Raw genomic sequence first — 18,887 nt, forward strand, 5'->3', positions numbered from 1 at the left:
AATCGGACGCGTGGTCCTTGCTTCGATTAAGCCTAATGCACTAAAGGTGATGGTCACCTAATGCGTGGTTGCGCTTACCGGCCTATTCGAATTTGCGCGCCTCTGTCTCACCACAACAGAGCGGTGAGAGCAAGCGAGGAATGATTAATGATCATGAGGAATTGCTAATGTCATCAATTCTGTTCGGGTTGGTTTTCAACAACGCCTATTTTAAAATTTCATTAAGTGTAAAAAAATATAATTATTAGTACCGATTTAGCGTTGATGTCGACGTCCTGTGGATCTGTGGACGAACGGCTACGACTTTGAGTTCGGAAAGGGCATATGAACGTAAAAAGCGGCCTCCAGAGCCAACCAACATAACTATAGTGCTAACCATGGGCCCGAAAATCTTAAGAGGTGTGACAAGCTTTTTTAGGCGGAAAAAGTCGATATCAACGAATAGCTCGTGACCCATACCGCCGACAACTGTTCGAAAACTTGTTATCTGCAGTCATGTATTGCAGGGCTCAAAAACAGTAAGACAGGTATGACAAGAAAGCCGACGCATAGAACTACCTTTAAATAAAACCACATGATTTCTATGCGATTAGACATTATTTTTAGCCAGACGTAAATTGGCATCTTACAATCTTAAGGAACAGATTTGGAGTGCAGCATTGATCATAAATAGTGCTCAAAATCATTTTCGCCAATTTAGATTTTAATTGAAGCTCAGTGTATTTTTATAATCATATTGAAAACGTGGATCAGCTTGTCGCATGTCGAACTTATGTATATATGCTAAGTGCAGTATATATGCTTCGAAAGAACAAAACAGCAATATCCAATTTTAACATCTGAAAATAGCGTCTGGAAAAACATGATACTGCTATTTTATATGAATTACGATAATTACGGAATACGAGCACAACCGTTGACACTGTTTCACGTGAAATCGCATTAGGTCAGTGCTCAGACGCATTATGATTAAAGACGTACCTACAGAAATAATCGTGACATGGTTACTAGGGCCGCTACCCACGAAATTGTGGCGGGGTATTATAAGCCAGATGAAAGCTGGAATTCTAACACCACGTGGTGGCATCGTCAAAATCAATTCGATAGGAACTCAGACCTAAGCATTTGCTAGTGGGCTATAGGTTGGTTTATTGTTTTGAAGCCCAGACATCGGATAGCACCTTGTAGGACCAGAACTACTGCATGTAATCTCCCTCGTCCTGATGAACTCAATAATCACAAAGATCTCGTTTTTCAGAAAGGTCAAAAGTTTCAACAATCTCCGCATTACCAATTAAGCATGAATACTATCACTGTAATTATCATTTTTATTTCTACTGGCAACCCTGTATTTTGGATTCACAGCGCAATAAACAAAACATTACGCCTGTAACGTGTAGTGCATTGGTCGTCCGCCGAAATTTTCCATATAGAGCCACAATACTAAAATGCACATTGACCAAGCCGTCTTCTTGAGAGCTCTGGTTAGTGCCTGAATAGTCTAAAAGCTTCAAGTGTAGCTCTGGACTAGTAGACCTGAAAAATCATACATTTAAACGTTAGGACATCTTACTTATTTGACAGGCTAACAGAGATCAATTGGGACATACCTGATCTGCTCGTTTCTTCACGGTACATGACTTCTGTGCAAAATCCGCTCAATTATAACTTCACATTTTTGAAAAATATTGAAGTTATGGTGAAGTCAACTGGCACAGCACCTCGTTTGGTGAGGTATGTGTTTAGCAGGTTGGAAATTTTTGCTGTGCTTTGCCAGTACCCAACTACAAAGTGGCAAGGCTTTTTGGGTTTACAGATTCAGGATACTCGGCAAATCGGAGGAGACATTACGCCAACCACTACTTGCTTAGCACATGGCTGTAGGATGTCAAATGGAAAAGGGTGTGCTCGCACGAGCGACGGCGCTCGCCCTGAGGCAGAGTGGCTATTCTTCGGGCATCGGCTGACATTGTTAAAAGTGTTTATTAGCCATGAGTCCGTTTGCCAGAGTTGCAGCATGAAAGACATTCCAACGTTTGAACTTTTCCACGTCGAATAAAAATAAATTATAATAGAGCGAGAGAAGCATAAACCTTCGAAATAACATACAAAATAGTACCGGAAATATTTTTTCTTTCACGATAAAGTCACAAGGTAATATGGTAGCTGGTACTCCGAACCGAATCAATGTGTCCGCCGTTTTATCCAAATAGTTAATACCTGCAGGATACCAACATACAACAATGTAACTATTGTAATTATAATATAATTTAATGTAATAATAGCGAAAGGATTCTTGAGTAATAAGGATTTATTACACCAATCTTTTTACCAGTTAACATAAAATACATCCGAGCCTATGTAGAGACCCAGTTTTTATTTACACGTTTAAGTCGTACCGTTCTTGTCACACTGAAATAATAGACTGAATGATTTCAAGGTGAAAACCGTGGGATGCGACATCACTTGCCTCAATTCTAAAGGGAGTCTCTCAAATGAGCCTTTTCTCATTACATAATGCATTATTTTTTGCCTTGCAGTGTGGTGTATCTGTTGTCTCACAATTCTGATGAATCAGGTTAAACCAGCAGTGGAGGTAAACGCAATGGCATAGGTCATTTATTGCTGTTCTCCGTAGGTACTCAAGATCCGCTGCGTATGCATGCGGCAACGAGTCCGCAATCCCTTGGAATATCGTGCTTACAACGTTCCCAGCCGGGCAATTAACATTAACAAATATCCGGGACTGTGGAGAGAGTATCAGTGCTTAGAACGAAAGCTGGAACTTTTCAAAATTAATTAGCCCGCCTAAACCAATACTGGGTTTGTTCAGTTCAATGAAGTCAATTAGCCCATCAAAGATCCTAAACTGATTCGGAATTTGCATACAAAGGCAGAATTTCTGTTCCCCCATCAGGTCATCACGTTTAGTATAGAACTATATTAAAGATGCATTTAGTGGAAATAATACGCTTCAACCCACATATTGTTATATATTAAAACTTAGTAAAATACGTGTCGATGGTTTATTTTTCTAGCCAAAAAGCTTGCATTAGCTTTTAGTTTCTGGATGTTAGCATACGCTGTTAATAGATGCTAGTACGCACGTGTTTGACCTGTAAATAGATTGTCCGTAGAAGACATATAGTGCATCTGCAAAATGTCAGAAAATGTCTCAGACAAATGTACGGGCTTGCAACGAGTAAGCGTATCGCCTTACTGGACAAACAGGCTTACGTTTTCGGCAAGTAGACTGCTTAGATATTCGTTCACGAGACAATACTACCGTATAGTATAATTGATACGTTATACGTTGCATATAGGTCTAATAACAATTAGGTTTGCCTGCATGGCACAATATGCCCTTAATGAATCGCGTTACTCGGCTTATAGAACTTTTCCTTGCCTTCTCACCTTCAACTGTAATGGTCGACGTCCAGCAATATAAAATATATTAATTAACATTGCATATTAATAAATTGACGTTGTTTAGCAATTTATTCATATATATCGATGAATAATTTCCATTTTCAATAGGTCGGAGCTACCTGGTGTCACAGTGTTTGCTGCTCATAAAAATAGCATTTTTCTATATATAACGGAATTGGGTTTGCGATTGATTCGCTAAATCGCAGTTGAAGACATGATTTTGGGGCTAAGTAACTAGAGGCAAACATGACTAGCTAAACGTATACGGAAACGGCCGTCACTCAGTCCATTATGTTATTCACATTATGCGCTTTTACTGGTCTTCAGCGACTCGACAAACCTGTCAACATGGAAATATTAACTGGTAGCCCTTCGCAGTCTTATGATTACGGTGTGTATATCACGCTAACTCAGTAGAAAAACCGTTGTCTATTCGACAAAAATAACAACATCAGCGGGCAAGAGAAAATATCGTCTGCAACAGGACGGTGATTACAACAGTATACAAAGTCTACATATACTGGACACAAGGTCTACATATAGCCGCATCATTAAATGGAACCATAGACGAGGTCGAATAAAAATAAATTAGCTTTTATAAGATCTAACAGTGAAGGTCTCCGCTGTTTTCGAAGGCTGTGGATACACTAAGTTTGACAGAAATGTACAGAGATGTATGTGTATTTCGCGAACTGTCGGAACATAACATAAGCCTTCAAAACATAGACGTTCCGGAAATGAGCTTTTTCACCAGAGGAACGATCGACCTTCTAAACGTTGGCGCCGTACCTTCTCTCTTGTTTCATTTTTCGAAGAGAAAAAAAATGCAAGGGATCGAGCTGAGGCCTACTCCTAAGTTACTGTTCAAGTTTGAAAGCACCGACTGAACACTAATAACAACAAAAATTCTACACTGTCCGCGGCGACGCGGACACACGGCACCGGCGCGGTGCGACCCCGTTCTCTGCAGGCATAGACACCTAGACGAACAGAACACAGACGTGAACAACGAAAAAACAAGCGTAAACATATACAGATTCATTGCTGGAACGCTAAAGGTCACAGACAGGCATTTAGAATGCGTAGACCTGACTTTGACGGCCTGACCTAGACCAGAGCGGGGCCTAGCAACGGATTGAAAGGTTGGAGTGGTACCTGCCTTGGGATTTACGAAAGACCTTTTACCAGGACTCAAGAGGAACAAGTACTTCAAACGCAGTCAAAGGAAAAGGGGATAAAGACTGAACCAAACATAGAACAAGCGAAAACTTCTTTGCTGTACGCCAAAGTACAACTGCGCTACAAATACCGAACACTTGAAGCATCGCCGCCGACGTCAGCAGAGAGGAAAGAGGAAACAAGCGGATAGGCAAAAAGTAGCAGGACCGACAGGGCAACGGGAGACACAGATCATTATGGTATATGTACAAACAAAGAGGGAGATAGATATATATATATGAGAGAGACTGGCCCGTAAAAGGTGAAAACTTTTAAGTTCTCGCTTCGCTGCTGTCGTATTGAGGAAGAAGAAAATAAATAAATAAATAACGGAATGAAGTAGATAGACAAACGAGCTGGGATTCTCCATGTGTTTGCGTGGCCGTATGCAGCGGTTTACCTATTTCTGACTTTGAAAAGAAGTTAGAGCGTGATTATTGGTTAGAAAAAAGTACATTTGATTCGCGCTAACGAACACAGTTTGGAGACGTGCTTGGAAACTGATTAGAAATTATTCCGCATCACTTTCAGCGTTATCTTAACCGTAATTTATGAAGACGTTGGATGCAAGTATCATAAATATAATTTGATTATCTTAAGGCTCGGGTTGAAGATGCAGTTTGAGATGGTATTAATCAAAAATTTAGTTAAAGTATGTCCTTATTTATAAAACTACGCCCTCCTTTATGCCGCGTATCGTACGCCTCTACCACTGTATATCACTCATCAAATCTGAGAGAACAGGCGAGTTTACGGTATTAGCAAATAAAACTGCGTAATCTATGCTCGAGCATTGTATCTGCTAGCTACAATTGTATCTGCTAGGATCTGCGCGAGCCTTTCTCCTCTTCCGGTTACAACGTACGTAAAGACTTTGGCTATTAACAAACGATGTTTTAGAGCTCATTCACTTTATTTCATCTGTTTTGCAGTTCAGGTGGTATTCTTTCAGATTTTAGTTGTTTTTATCGCTTATTATAGGGGCTTGTTCTTGTAAGTGACCGCTTTTTCTATTATGAGGCTTTTTCTAAGCTCACCGCTTTTTTAGTCTCTTCAACCTCGCTAAAAGCTCTTAGCTTTGCCCTTGCTTAATTTTCCCTTATTCTTCCGCTTTGCTTAATGCTTGTGGATAATTACTGAGCGATTTATAAGTTCCCTTCACTTTATTATATTTGGTCCAGTTTCGTCCGTTAGCACATATGCTCGATTCAAAATTGGGTAGCGACATGCTTGGGGTTGATTCTACGTTCTTATGTCACAGCTGATTCTCAGTTTACGGGCATTTCAACGCTATTTTCCAAATAACAATCCGCATTCAAGGTACAGCATAAAGGTTTGAGGAACACTATCTTTTTTGATCCATTCTAAACCTAGAAATGGCGCCGTTGGAGGATACAAGGGTCTACATCGCTGACCCTTATAGAGGATTTTCTACTGAACCAAAGCAGCGGATCTTGATTTTTATAGGCTTTCCAAACAGCTTATTGTTGATCCTTCAATCTATCAGTTGTAGAACTTTTTTTTTTAATTTTCAAGTGTTCATGCAGTTAGCCAATAATGGACGATCGTTTTCGGTTTTTGTTGCCACTTCGGTTACGTTCGTGTGAAATGGGCAAAGAAGCGATCGATAATTGTCTGCTTTAATATCACATACACGTCTTACATAGGAGTATCGTAAGAACGTTTTACGGCAACAATTTTATCGAAATTATTTTCACCGCCTCTATATATTTTTGTATGGCAAAAGTTCGGTCAATACTTGTATTTTCGTGTATGTAATTTTCCTTTGCTTTGTAATTACATATGCTACTTGACTCGCCTGCTTTCTTTGGCATCTGCTTTACGTACGAACAGACATAACATTCATATTCGAGAGCTCCCGAATAGCCCAAAAAGCTACTGCCAACCAAATACTTCGCCATGTTTGTTCTACGTTACGTTTGTGCTCGCTACTACGATAAGGCAAACGTGTTGAAATCGAGACCGATATCGATAAGATAATGGTTCATCGCGCCGGTAATGATGATTATCACTGCTATTTCTCTTCTGTCTTCATACATCTGTATTGAATGAGATAAAATAGAGAAGTCGCCATCAGCCCTCGAGGCGCAGAAGACTTTTCAGTATTCAATGCGTGTGCTCGGGAGATGGCTGCGAGAAAAAGTTGGTTACAACGGCGACGACAGCAAACTCGCTCACTCCGCGCTGTGGTCATACTGATGTGAAGTTTGTAGGCGAAAATGCTTAGCCCCAATTGAAAGGTTTCAGATTTTCTAGACGCAGGCGGCCACCACGGTTGAACCGCAAAGGAAGACTTATTGATGAAGTGGCCACATAAATACACCCTGGCGCATACTTCCCAAGGCAGTCGATCCCCCGCCTGTGATAATCGCAAATAATCTATATAAACAAGACGTGCAAAAGGGTTAGTTCGGTATCTCTAGAGTCGAGTGTTCACGGCGAGATGAAGCCGAGCGCACTGAAGGATCTAAACGACGACCGCCATCGTCGTCAACAGCGTTGCCTGAGGAAGTTAAGAAGACGCTAACATACAAACCCAATATGGGTGGATCGAATGGTATTCGAACGGACGAGCAAACGCCAATGATCTCAATCAGTTATGTGATACGCGATCACACGTCGATTAAGCTGATATAACCGATTAATGGGCTGATTGGCGTTGGAGTTGGGTTGTGTTGCGCCCATACGGCTTCACTGGTTGGACGAACGAGACCCAAGATTGTTGTGGGCTGCCTTCCAGTTGAAGGGAAATGCTGTTCGCGCGCAATGATGACTACTCTCTCGTATCGCCACAAAACGATAGCGTCGTTTTAGTGAATTGTATCCTATGTTCGAGCATTGAGGAATAACAAGAGATGCTATTACCGGTTGCCATATCGAGCACTATATCGGGTCCGTATCGTTTTCATCAATCCGCATATCAGTCGCTTAGTGAGTGATTGATTGATTGATTGCGGTCTACGAGGAAGCTTGTTCCGCGCATGTTGATAATATCAACTCGAAAGGTGAAAATGACTTAAATATGATATTATCATTGCTTGTATTATTATTTTTACCATTGATATTTTGGCCTTCGCATAACGCTTTATGATACGACCTAGTGAAATTAAATAAAAATAATACGCATAGTAAAAATGTTTAAAAAGTGGAAATTTTCACTAATAGATCACCGTAACAGGAAAATATGGCAAAGCTTATTTTGTGGCGATGTACTAAAAAATGTATATTTTTTAATGTCTGCACAAACACAGCCATAAATGATATGGAATTTGCAAGTTGAATATAGAAAATATCACTAGCTCTAGGTATGAATATTCTTAATTTATATATACGGGCCGTTAAATTAACGAATTTTCGTGTGTCACTGTATAAAATGCGAAAAAGCCGTGAAAGCTCGAAGATATACCTTGTATGTGGATTTTAATTCTACAGAAACTAGCGTAAACCAAAATGGTGATCGAGTCGCTACTTTGAGAAACGTCCCGCCATTGATTGCATATAACCGTCCGCAGCCATTTTACAGTGGACTTAAAATACTTTACAAAGCTTTAAAAAGTAAAGAGTTCGAACAGCGCTTGCTAATTATGAATATGTACGTCATATTGTTACGGAGCATGACCTGAATAACAAGGCTACATCCCAAGCAAGATTTTGTGGCAATCAGCTTAGCATGACCCGCACTATGCTTCAGTCGTCCACTATTACCCGTATCTTCTTAAAATAAATAGTATCCTACTTCAATATATTTGAAACCATAAGGCCTGACAAGAAAGGACCTGCGAAAAAACTATGAGAATGTGTGTCACGGCAGTGTTACTCTACAAGTTGAGAAACTGGCAAGCTCAGGCTGGTTTCTTTCTAGTTGTCTGCACTTTTTGTACACAGTTTGGTTGAATAGAAGCTTTGCATACACGACTTTTTTGAAATAAAAAAAGTTTGAAGCTGTAAATGTCCTAAAAAGCGACAATGCTCTTGCCATGGGTTTTTGATCTGCAAAAAAACCGGTGATAGTGGAACCTTAGAAAAGCAAAGTGAGAAAGAAACAAAGGCAAAATGTAATTATTAAACGTACTCTTCATATTCACAGATATAAAAAAGTATGTTTATTAAATACATACAAAGGGATACAGCTAAAAGCTGCTGCGACTACGCGCTGCCAAAATAATGCTTTCTCTCTGAAGAGTACCGGCTCAAAAAAAGGTGAGTTTCCTCTTGATCTGCTAATTATTACAAGGATTTCTACTGCTCGACGATTCCTTTTCAGGCATAGTCACCTGAAACGCATCCAGTTGAACCCGTAAATGCAATGTTAGATGGAACTAGAACCCAGTTGATGCTTTAATACTCCAAACATCCCAACAAAGAGAGAGAATAGCATAGACTATATGTATATATGCTTGTATGTCGAATATTTCTCACACGGCCTATGGCCTAGAATGGATATACAACATCACATCAAGACCTAACCCTATTTGATAGGTTGCGTTCTTACGAGCTTATTAAAACAAACAAGACACAGGGCAGAAGATATGGGCGACAGGTTGAGTGTTTGTTGATCAACGAAAGACGCTGTCTGCCCAAAAAAGATTACCCGAATTAGAAAAGGCGCAATAACATACCGTTTCTCTGCGCTTCGGCCTACGTTGAGGTTATTGCTTTTGACGGGCAAGCAAAAGCCGCAAGGTCGAATTTGTATAGGGAGCAAGCGACCAAAAGACATGGTAGGAACCTCGACGACGAGAATGACGTCATGTTTAACGGGCCACCGAGCCTACGAGGCAGTGGAAATATAAGTGAGCCAATTCGGCATAAGGAAAGTAGGCCAGGCGATACCTGAGTAAGATCTACAGCGAGACGTCTAATTACCATAAATGGACGTACAGGGGTTATAAAAAGGGCCAAAAGAAATAAGCAGTATATCTAATAGTATCGGACTAAAACTGCTGACGTGAATAATAGGAATCGCATAGGTGGTAACACTGATAAAATTAAAAGCTGTTTTGCAATAGCTGCTAATAGCGCAAGCGTTCCTCTCGCCGTACCAAGCGTAAGAGTAGCAATGCTACGTTGTGCTAGATGAAACGCCGTTGTGCGGCCTAAAATGTTTAAACAGATCTTTCGTGAACGCAGCCTGGAAAGTGCTTGACGAATCGACATGGCCTATTTATAGCTTAGCTCTAGACCGACATGGAGTCGTGTATATACCGGCAGTTCATAGGCCGGTAACCGAAGAATCCGAGTACGAAGGGGCGGTAACCTTTAAACAGTGTGCCTTGAGCGTCGTTGCGTACCTCCTAATGCATGCGATTAGTAACTTTGCAATTTACACAGTTACACCGAAGTAAAAAGAGAAAAGCAAGTAAGAGCGAACGAAGAAAAGAGAGAAAGAGCATGCGTAAAAGGCCGGCGATGCCATTAGTCTTGAAAAGATACAACCGCACGTTAAGCACGAACGTACGCATCGCCAGTAGGCCCCATATGTTTGCGCCTGTTATGTTCGACCGTCTGCACGCATGTGTATGTGTTTATTTTTGTGCTTAAGTATGTGTTGGGATATATGGATCCGGCTCGGGAACCACATATGTAATCTGACGTGCCTGACACCTCAACGAACTACTGGCAACGCCTGCCGTAATTCTGCTATATAAAAAATAAACGTTAGCGAGATATGCATAATCAGATCAGACTATGTCGTTATCAATGATTATGCAAACACAACTTGTAGTGGCTTGCTATAAGAAAAAGCTTTGCCTAATGTATGGTATGTATCGAAAAAATGCTAAACCCATACAAATTAGAAAGATAATCCTCATGACTCACAGACATGCTTTAGTTTTACATGCTCCGTCATCTATCAGTATATACAATTGCTATTTTGAAACACTATATACGCCACACGACGATTATGTTACCTTGGTTTTTAGAAGCATTGCAACGTTAACTGTCTTACTTTGAGTCAAGTCTATCCACTGCTTGTTTATAGGCGTGAAACGGTTAGGAAACATAGCGTAATCTATGTCTGTCGCTAGACGAAAAAAAAACTGTAAACAATAATTTGCGTTGATAGGACAACGCTAGTGCACCAGAGGGAGCTGATATTTTCTGTGCATTCTGAAATGTCATCATCTATGTAAGAACTCAACATACAGCTTTAATATACTCTAAACAAGCGGACGTACAACTTCTTGTTAAGCAGTCAGCCTTTTTCTGTTCTGGACCTTTTAGTCGGGTCCTGAAATGGCGAAACGTACAAGCCTTGAGCGCGCAATAGTCACGATTGCCGGTGGCAAGCGGAAGATTGTGTTTTATACTAAATGATCTCTATTACATGATGTAAATATGACTTACTTCGCTATGGAAAGCTGTTTCAAAAACTGGATAAAGATACAAATCTAAATCACAAATATAATAAATAAAACATTATTATTACTATTGTATTACAAACGCGGGCGCTTGCCTTGAGTCAACCAATGTTCGGCTACCTGGACAAACTTTTGTATGATTTTCATCGATATTAAAATGAATGAGAGTTCAGAAGCGAGAAAAACGTGAAGTAAAACGGGACTGAAAAATATCTCATTTCGTTTGGCTCACGAGCCGTTCTCTTGGGCACTATACACACTCGACATTGTCTCGAAAGAATAAACAAGATAATGTTCAGGTTATGTAAGATAATATACATAACATGACCGGAAATTGTTTCATGTAAAACTTACTGTAGATTTAAAAAATGGAGAATTTATACTTAATTACAGACGGATTTACGAGGCTACTATGCACTATTGCTGATTGAATTAGGGCTAGAAAAATATCAAGAGCGAATAATCGTGAGCTGTGTAGAAAATGAGCAAAACGAACCATTTCACGCCCCAATCCTTCATCGAAGATCCTCACGAGTCTCGAGCGACGTCCCGCTCTAGCTGAGAAATCATCAACCAAAAGAAGAAGGAATATCCGTAAGTCACGCGGCTGTCCAGCGCCGTGTGCATCTCTGTGTGTGTCTTATCCAGTCTTCATGTTTATCCAGACAGTCGCCGACAATCGATCTTGACTGCGGCTGAGATATAGTTGGACGACGCGATGCGGTATTGCCGGCAAGTTGCTGCCTTCTCGTCAGGATGAACACAGAAGCCTTTGAGACGATGACGACGACAGCTCCGTCTTAAGATAGGCGCTCCTTGGTTTTAGATAAGCAATTAAAACAATTACAGAAGCGGAGCGATTCATCTGTTTTTGCTGCTGTTAGTTCCTCTCCGCTGACTGGCTTTTTTTTCGGTGTCTTCGCCGCTTGCCGTTGTCGTACAGCAGCAACAGCTTGTGCTTCTTGCGCTTGACGTAAGTCGATATGGCGCGCAAAGAGCGCACGGAATGCTTTGTAAGCCAATTGAGCAGCGTAATTTTTTGCCTGCAACGTCGTTGTTGTTTTTCTTAGTATGGCTTCTGCTGTTTCACCTCTGCTAGCTCTGTTGTTGAGGGTTGTTGTCTTCACACGAAAATGAACCAGGAGAAAAGCGGCAAGCATAGGGCGCAGCCGCAACGAATCGATTGAAGTGGCTTTCGGCAATTCCTCTGTTGTCTTCGTCTGTTAAATGTAATGTTAGTCAATGTACGTATTAAAGCTCGTACGATACGTACAACACTCACACTGTCGTCATATTACCACATCGGTGCAATAAAAGAAACTCAGTAACCTCACTTGTCGTCAATACAGCTCTTCCGCGGCCCTCTTTAGTCCGCATCAGCACTTCAGTATTTAGGTACACATATCTGATATATATGGACCAGTAGATCCAACAAATGTGTGTGCTAATGTTGGTGTTAGTCGTATGCGCCGATGTGCTGACTTGTCGAAAAGCCAGCAGATTGTGCTGCGAAAAATCCTGCAAGACTTCTGCACTATTCTACGCAGACAGTGTAGCCATGAAGTACCGGAGGCCGCGGCCGATCTGTGAACCCTACGCCGGATGCACATACGCACTTACACGTACATTCATCGAGGCTCGTACACTGTGAAGACTCGATGTACAAAGCAGGGTAAGAAAAAGCGTGACGGCAGCCCGCGACGTCCGCTGGTCTGCTGGGTTTGGCCAAGTTGAGTTTCATACTCCCTTCGGGCCTTGGGGTCGGCCGCTGAAGTTGCTCGAGTATTTGCCAGCTCCGCTCCCTCTTTTCAGCGCTGCTAACAGCAGCAGCAGCAGCAGCAGCAAGAAAACGAAAAGCAATACGGACAACTAACGTCGACGTGAAAGGCGGCGGCCATGACGCTTGTCGAGCCTTAACAGTGGAAGCAGCAGCGGTAGCAGCGACGGCGGCGGCGGCAACAGCAATCTGGCAATTCATAAATCTTTCCGGCCGATCGCAGTATGCGTTTACCAGACAGAAAAGCAAAAAAGTGAGAAACGAAGAGGATGAACAAAGAGGAGAGATGGCAAGGCAGTTGAGCCAGACGACAGCACACGCTGCAGGCACACAAAGCAATCCCCACTACTGTGCAGAGTTGTACACGTAACGCCAGGGAACATATACGGATAGAATGAAATCGCCGGAAAGGAAAAGCTACTTTTACACAAACGGGATTGCCATTGAACGAGTGGGGCACTTTACGCTTGCATAAAGAATTAGCATCCAGCTACCAGTGAAACAACAGCTACTGTAACAAGCGAGTTAGCGAAGACTTCGCTCGCTAGCGTCAAAGGCTAGCCAACACAGCTAAGTGATGGAACGCGACTGCACCCAGAAACGAAGTGAGTGGCCTGAGGTTGCTCGAGCTGTTACCGTTGTTGCAATCGTCAACCTCTTATAGCTCTTTCACGGAAACCAAGACGATTTCGATTGTATTGACCTGCTAGTCTCGAACATTGATGTACCGAATGCTCTAAGCACGTCTGTAGGCACGCATACAAAAGACGACGATAAAGCGACGCTATGCCGTTGCAGGCGTTGCGTTGTAAACAACTGAAAGTCTGCCACGTGTCCAGGGTGCACAAGCGGAATAATTGCACCGGCGCCCGCGTCTTTCTCGATGTATTCTGCTTCAAAGCGTCGCGATAACAAATTGGCCCGCAATAGTTTAGCAGACGTGGCGTTTGATGTACCACCAGAGCCAACGTCCCACAATGATCGTTTTAAGATATTGTAGTAGGTAAGGTAGTGCTGAGCTTATTCGAAGTGAGGTGAGCAAAATGACGTGTATTATACTGTACTACCTTATTACCGAGTCTATCGTTAGTTCGAAGGCGCCCGCGAGATGCGGCAGAAAACCTAGTACATACTCGGAAAAACCAGAACGCAGAGCGAGATACGACTATAACAGATATTGGACATTGGACGACGTTTAGAGCCAACATGCTGATATTAAACGTTTTACTATATCCACTTAATACGTTTTCTACAAAGTGTACAATGACGGCAAACAATGATGCTGTAATGACGATTTTTCTAGCGATATAATCCTCAAAACTGCGTTTTCTCTTAAGCTATTAGGCTAAGGATTCGGTCTATGTCCTCTTTGATCGCTGCTGTTACTTTCTACTTAAAAAATTCGAGTTACATAAGCGTCGGCAGTCCGCGGTCTATAGACTCATTCATTCGTTCCCCAACATCGTAATATATCCAGTGACTAGAACAAAAATGAGTCTATTGTGGGAAGCCTTTACCGAGGTCAAGGTTTTATTACAAGGAGTGCATACACGTAGACAGGCGAAAACGCACGCCTACGTCAACATACCTATACCTGTTTTAACCGAAAAAGGTCGCCTGTTTAACGAAAGTAGATCCATAGGTTGTACCCACGAACTTGACCAGTAACACAGACCGAGAAGACGAAATATAAGAGTCCTTTAATTGGACAGGAGGATCCGAATGGAACTTTCCTAGATGTTAGCGCTACATTACCACTAGTAGTCACGTCGAAGGCTACAAGCAATTTAAAGAAGCTCAACTTTTTTTTAGCATAGCCAAAAGGTAGACGAGTACTGCACTGGCTCGAAGACACATGATGGGATATTTCCGCTTATGAATTGTGTAAGGTTACAGAACAAGACGAACCTGATCTTGTAGTTTCCTCAAACTTGGCCGCTTCGCAGGCTGATTGATTGTTCACTAGAAAAGTTGCTATACAGCTGAAACTGCTATCCGATTTCGGACAACGTAATTCGCTACCTAAGTGCTCTGATGTTGTCGTTCTTCAGTTGATACAAGACTTTGATCTGAGTTGGCATGTAAGCCTGACTGGAGATGAGACACGAACTACAATTATTTGGAAATTAATCCGTGGCTTATCGGTGGCTCTTAAAGGCTAGTTTTGGTTAGATTACGTTTCGACCGAAATAGACCATATTATATATATAGCTCGTACGCTATCACTTTATTGGTGCGTAACAAATTCTTATATTAGGCTTGAATACAATAAGGGATGTTGGGAACAGTATTGCTTTGCCAGAACAGAGACATACGGAACATTGACAACATGGCTGTATCTAGCTGACGCTTTTGAGAACGCGCGCCAAATAGTGCAGGGTTGCGCTCAGTTTCTAGTCGTTAGCCAGCACGTTCGTGGATCGTAGTGATTCAGCGACTGTCTTTGCCATAAAGGCTGCATGTGTTGCTTGTTTGAATTATGATAAGCCCTCTCTTGCATACAGAATTTTGGAAACATAGAAGAAAGGACAAGCTTATTAAACTTATAATATTCTTTCTATGGTAATGCATCGACCTGCGGTCAAACAAACCAATAATAGATGGATAAGATCCAATCTTATCCTCGTATTTTATTATATTTCTAGTTTTTTCAGTATACGATAAACACATAATATTTTCAATGTTAACAAACGTCGTAACTACACCACCATACTGCGCAGAAGTTGTCTACATTTTCTTTACCCGTGCACTATGTTCTGTTGTCTGTTTGTTTGTTTGTTTATATACACGTCTAGGTTCCAATGGGCGTCCTTGAACATTCTTCATTTAATCTTCTCTCGAAGCAGTACTTAAGTGCCCCTTTCACTTGTTAACATTACATGTGTGTTTTTGGGATTCTCGCCCAACCGTAAGCTCGTACTAACCGCTGCGACCGATGCCAGCATTCCCACTAAGGTTTAAACAAGATTCTGCGCCGTTCGTAGTTATGACTATGCACTACTTCTACTTCTAATTCTGGCTTTTTCCTTTCTAACTTTTTGCCCAACCGACCATCAAGGTCGAAAAGCCATTTGGCACTTCCCTTCTAGTCCACCTGGGGGCACCACAAATCGCTGCCACGACTGCTGTTGTTGTCGTTTTCGCTGTCGCAAGCTTCACCTCCGAGACGCAACTACGTGATACTGCGATGCTGAGCTCATCATGTTTCTAATCAAAAGTGAACAGCACTCTTAGCTTTTCGTATCTCACCCGCAATAAACTGTTTAAAGGCCATAATATCTATAGCCAGCAATTTTCACCCATGAATTTCTACAACTGCGGTGCCATTATCGAATCCCAAACATGAGAGAGTTTACCTCAATGGCGACGCACATTGATAACCTGATAAAAACAAGTTTTCATTAGTCTATTGGATAGACGCTCACACAGCACGTTCGACTAACGCGCCTACATTTATCATACATTAATAAGAGGCGCCAAAATGCCTCATTGTCATATTCCGTCGTTTCGACAGGATATTCCCATCGGCGTACTGGTCATGGCAGGGCCAAAAAGATTGCTGAAGGGCCAAACGAACCGGCCTCATTAATGATACCTACCTGATAAAGCAACGGTATAAAGGAAGCAGGGCAGTTCATTCATTGCGAATCACAAAACGAAGGTTAAACTAAAAGGAAAGAAGGCGGACGCCAGACGCTACCGTTCCCGCGCACCGGGTCCGTATCGAGGTACGTGCTCCTTTCGGCAATGCCTTAGTTGATTTCTTTTACTTTCAATCGCTCTCGCCTCTCCCAGGAGTAACTTCCTCGTGGACAACAAAAACTCAAGAGGCATGAACGTATGGACGGATCTTCCTTTAAAACCGGACGAATACTCAGTGCGTGTGGGCGGCGAGCAGTAGTCGGTGTTACAGTAGCATCGAACGTGCTCATAAACTTCGTCATTATCGTGCTTCTAAGCATCAACGATAAGCACTTGGATAGGCGATACGTCCGGGTCTTGATCGTAAATATATCGCCTGCACCCTTTATAAAAGTGATTACTCATCATTAACACTATGGAGCCGTATGAAATGCTCGAGAAAACGTACGTCTGCATGGTGCGTATCAATATAGTAGCAATAGACCTATCGTGCCCTATGAAATCCAGTGGATAATAAATGCTGAAATTAATAAAGGTATAGGTGTTAAGTGAACTATTTAAGCAGTAAACAAGCACTCAATAAAGCAAGATAACAGACAAGTATTTAGACAAAACTTGATAAGACATGTAAGTTATTGTTCTTCAACAAGTAATCGCAAAAAGTCGGTTATAATTAATCCTTAGTAATTTACGATTTTCGTAGATAATACGATGCCTAAGTATAGACTAGGTTGTGATTTGATGACCGAGGCTCCGTTACTAAACTATGTCGAAAGCCGGAGTGGAATCGGCCTGCCCTCATTCGTAACTGTATGTTATTCCTAAAATGTTAAATCGCAATATATTGAAGCAACATTATTTACATGCTCCTCGTAAGTTGGCTCCACGACCTGTTCAAGATGAGGTACAACCTTTTTCTTTTTTCATTTTAGACAGCTGATACACAAAGCACCTGACTGCTTGCGCTCGCGCACTCCGCTCTTTGAGCTGAAACTCTTGCAACTAGGAGATTTCGCTCGGAACCGCATTCACTAATACGGAAATAAAACCCAGTGTTAAGTTCAGCTTTCATGTTGTCAATTTCTTATTAATTACTAATTAAAAGCTCGACCACAGTCCCCATGGCAGTACGTATGTAAAATATATCTAATTGGATAATGTTTCGATTTTTTTCCATAAAAACCTTTACGAACTACAACAGGTGCATTAGTAATGGTAACAGTAATAAAAAAACACCGGAGGTACCTAAAAAAAAGACACTAAGGAAACTTTCAAATACTACCAGTGTTTATAGCTGTTCTTTGTCACGACCTGTTGACGACGACCGAAGGCTGAAGGGTCCTTAAAAACCTATAAATAAATTTAAAGATCGACGCTTGCTGTACAGTGATACTATTAGAGAACGCTTGAAAGGCCAAGATTAATAAAAATGGACAGCTTTTGGCAGGATGCCAGACACTTCGGTGAAATGGCCTGTAGGGAGTTGCTAGTATATATATAACCAGTATTATATAAACAATCGGTCATAAATAACAATGCAAAGCTACACAGTTCTAGCTACCTTACTAGCTATGCTATGTTGTGCGGAGTTGGTACCTATATGGAAAACTCAACAGCTTAGGTCAACAACATAAAACATAAAGATGGACAATATACATGCAGGTACAGCAAAGGCCATGCGTATAATTGGGCTGGCATGGTCCGAGCAAACAACCTTTAGCATAATCTCCTAAATAATAAGACAAAGAAAGCTTTTTTGTAACGATAAACTCTTGAGCTCTAACCTGTTACTCAGACCAATGTTCCTTTTTAGATCATTAACCTGAAGCAAGTACTAGGCAAAACTCTCGCTTAGCCAGTACCAATTACGTTGGCACCTATACGTGCATTTTGTATACTCGAATCAGACCATCTTCACCAATAATATATATATAATGAAGTAGTCGGAACGAAAAATGTCTATTTTTATAATGATTTTATAAGTTCTAATGGGATTTTCTCTCTGTATCACAAAAACTATTCATGGGGTTCCGATATGGTTAAATTCCACTGTCAATAATCCAATCTGTTTCTCTCCCCTCCCTCTCTCTATATATATATATACACGTATATATATATATATATACATACACGTATATATATTTCAAGGTAGCTTGAAAATTGCAATATTATTTGCCGAATGATTTTAAACAGCATTGTGAAGCAAACTTTGACATCAACCGTTACATTGAAGTGCACCCGGACTTCGGCAGCGTTTCATCGTATAGAATATATATGCTGAAACGCAGCGTATCCGAACTGCAATTTTTTTTAAAATTAGGTTATATAGAGGTCAACGTTATTGCAGCTATACTACGAACCGGGTAAAAACTTCACTTAGTTGTAAAACGCTCAATATAAAAATCTTTAAAACCTTCCTATTGACTTTCTTACTTATT

General features: G+C 41.3%; 3 long non-coding RNA genes across 3 annotated transcripts; 1 reads left to right on the top strand and 2 right to left on the bottom strand.

Annotated features, from left to right (window-relative positions):
• Nucleotides 1-1,314: 1,314 nt before the first annotated feature.
• On the bottom strand, nt 1,315-7,859 carry LOC147758590 (uncharacterized). The gene is made up of 3 exons (XR_015318500.1): nt 3,770-7,859; nt 2,120-2,220; nt 1,315-1,536 (listed from the first exon to the last, which is right to left on the bottom strand). It is a non-coding gene; the product is annotated as an uncharacterized LOC147758590 (long non-coding RNA).
• Nucleotides 7,860-8,724: 865 nt separating this feature from the next.
• Nucleotides 8,725-11,666, bottom strand: LOC111242875 (uncharacterized). The gene is made up of 3 exons (XR_002670189.2): nt 11,527-11,666; nt 9,288-9,439; nt 8,725-8,942 (listed from the first exon to the last, which is right to left on the bottom strand). It is a non-coding gene; the product is annotated as an uncharacterized LOC111242875 (long non-coding RNA).
• Nucleotides 9,438-17,510, top strand: LOC147758591 (uncharacterized). The gene is made up of 3 exons (XR_015323713.1): nt 9,438-10,429; nt 15,866-16,906; nt 17,382-17,510. It is a non-coding gene; the product is annotated as an uncharacterized LOC147758591 (long non-coding RNA).
• The last annotated feature ends 1,377 nt before the right edge of the window (nt 17,511-18,887 follow it).

The sequence above is a fragment of the Varroa destructor genome, unplaced genomic scaffold (genome assembly GCF_002443255.2).
Source record: "Varroa destructor unplaced genomic scaffold, Vdes_3.0 BEIS01000001.1, whole genome shotgun sequence".
Taxonomy (NCBI): Eukaryota; Metazoa; Arthropoda; class Arachnida; order Mesostigmata; family Varroidae; genus Varroa; species Varroa destructor.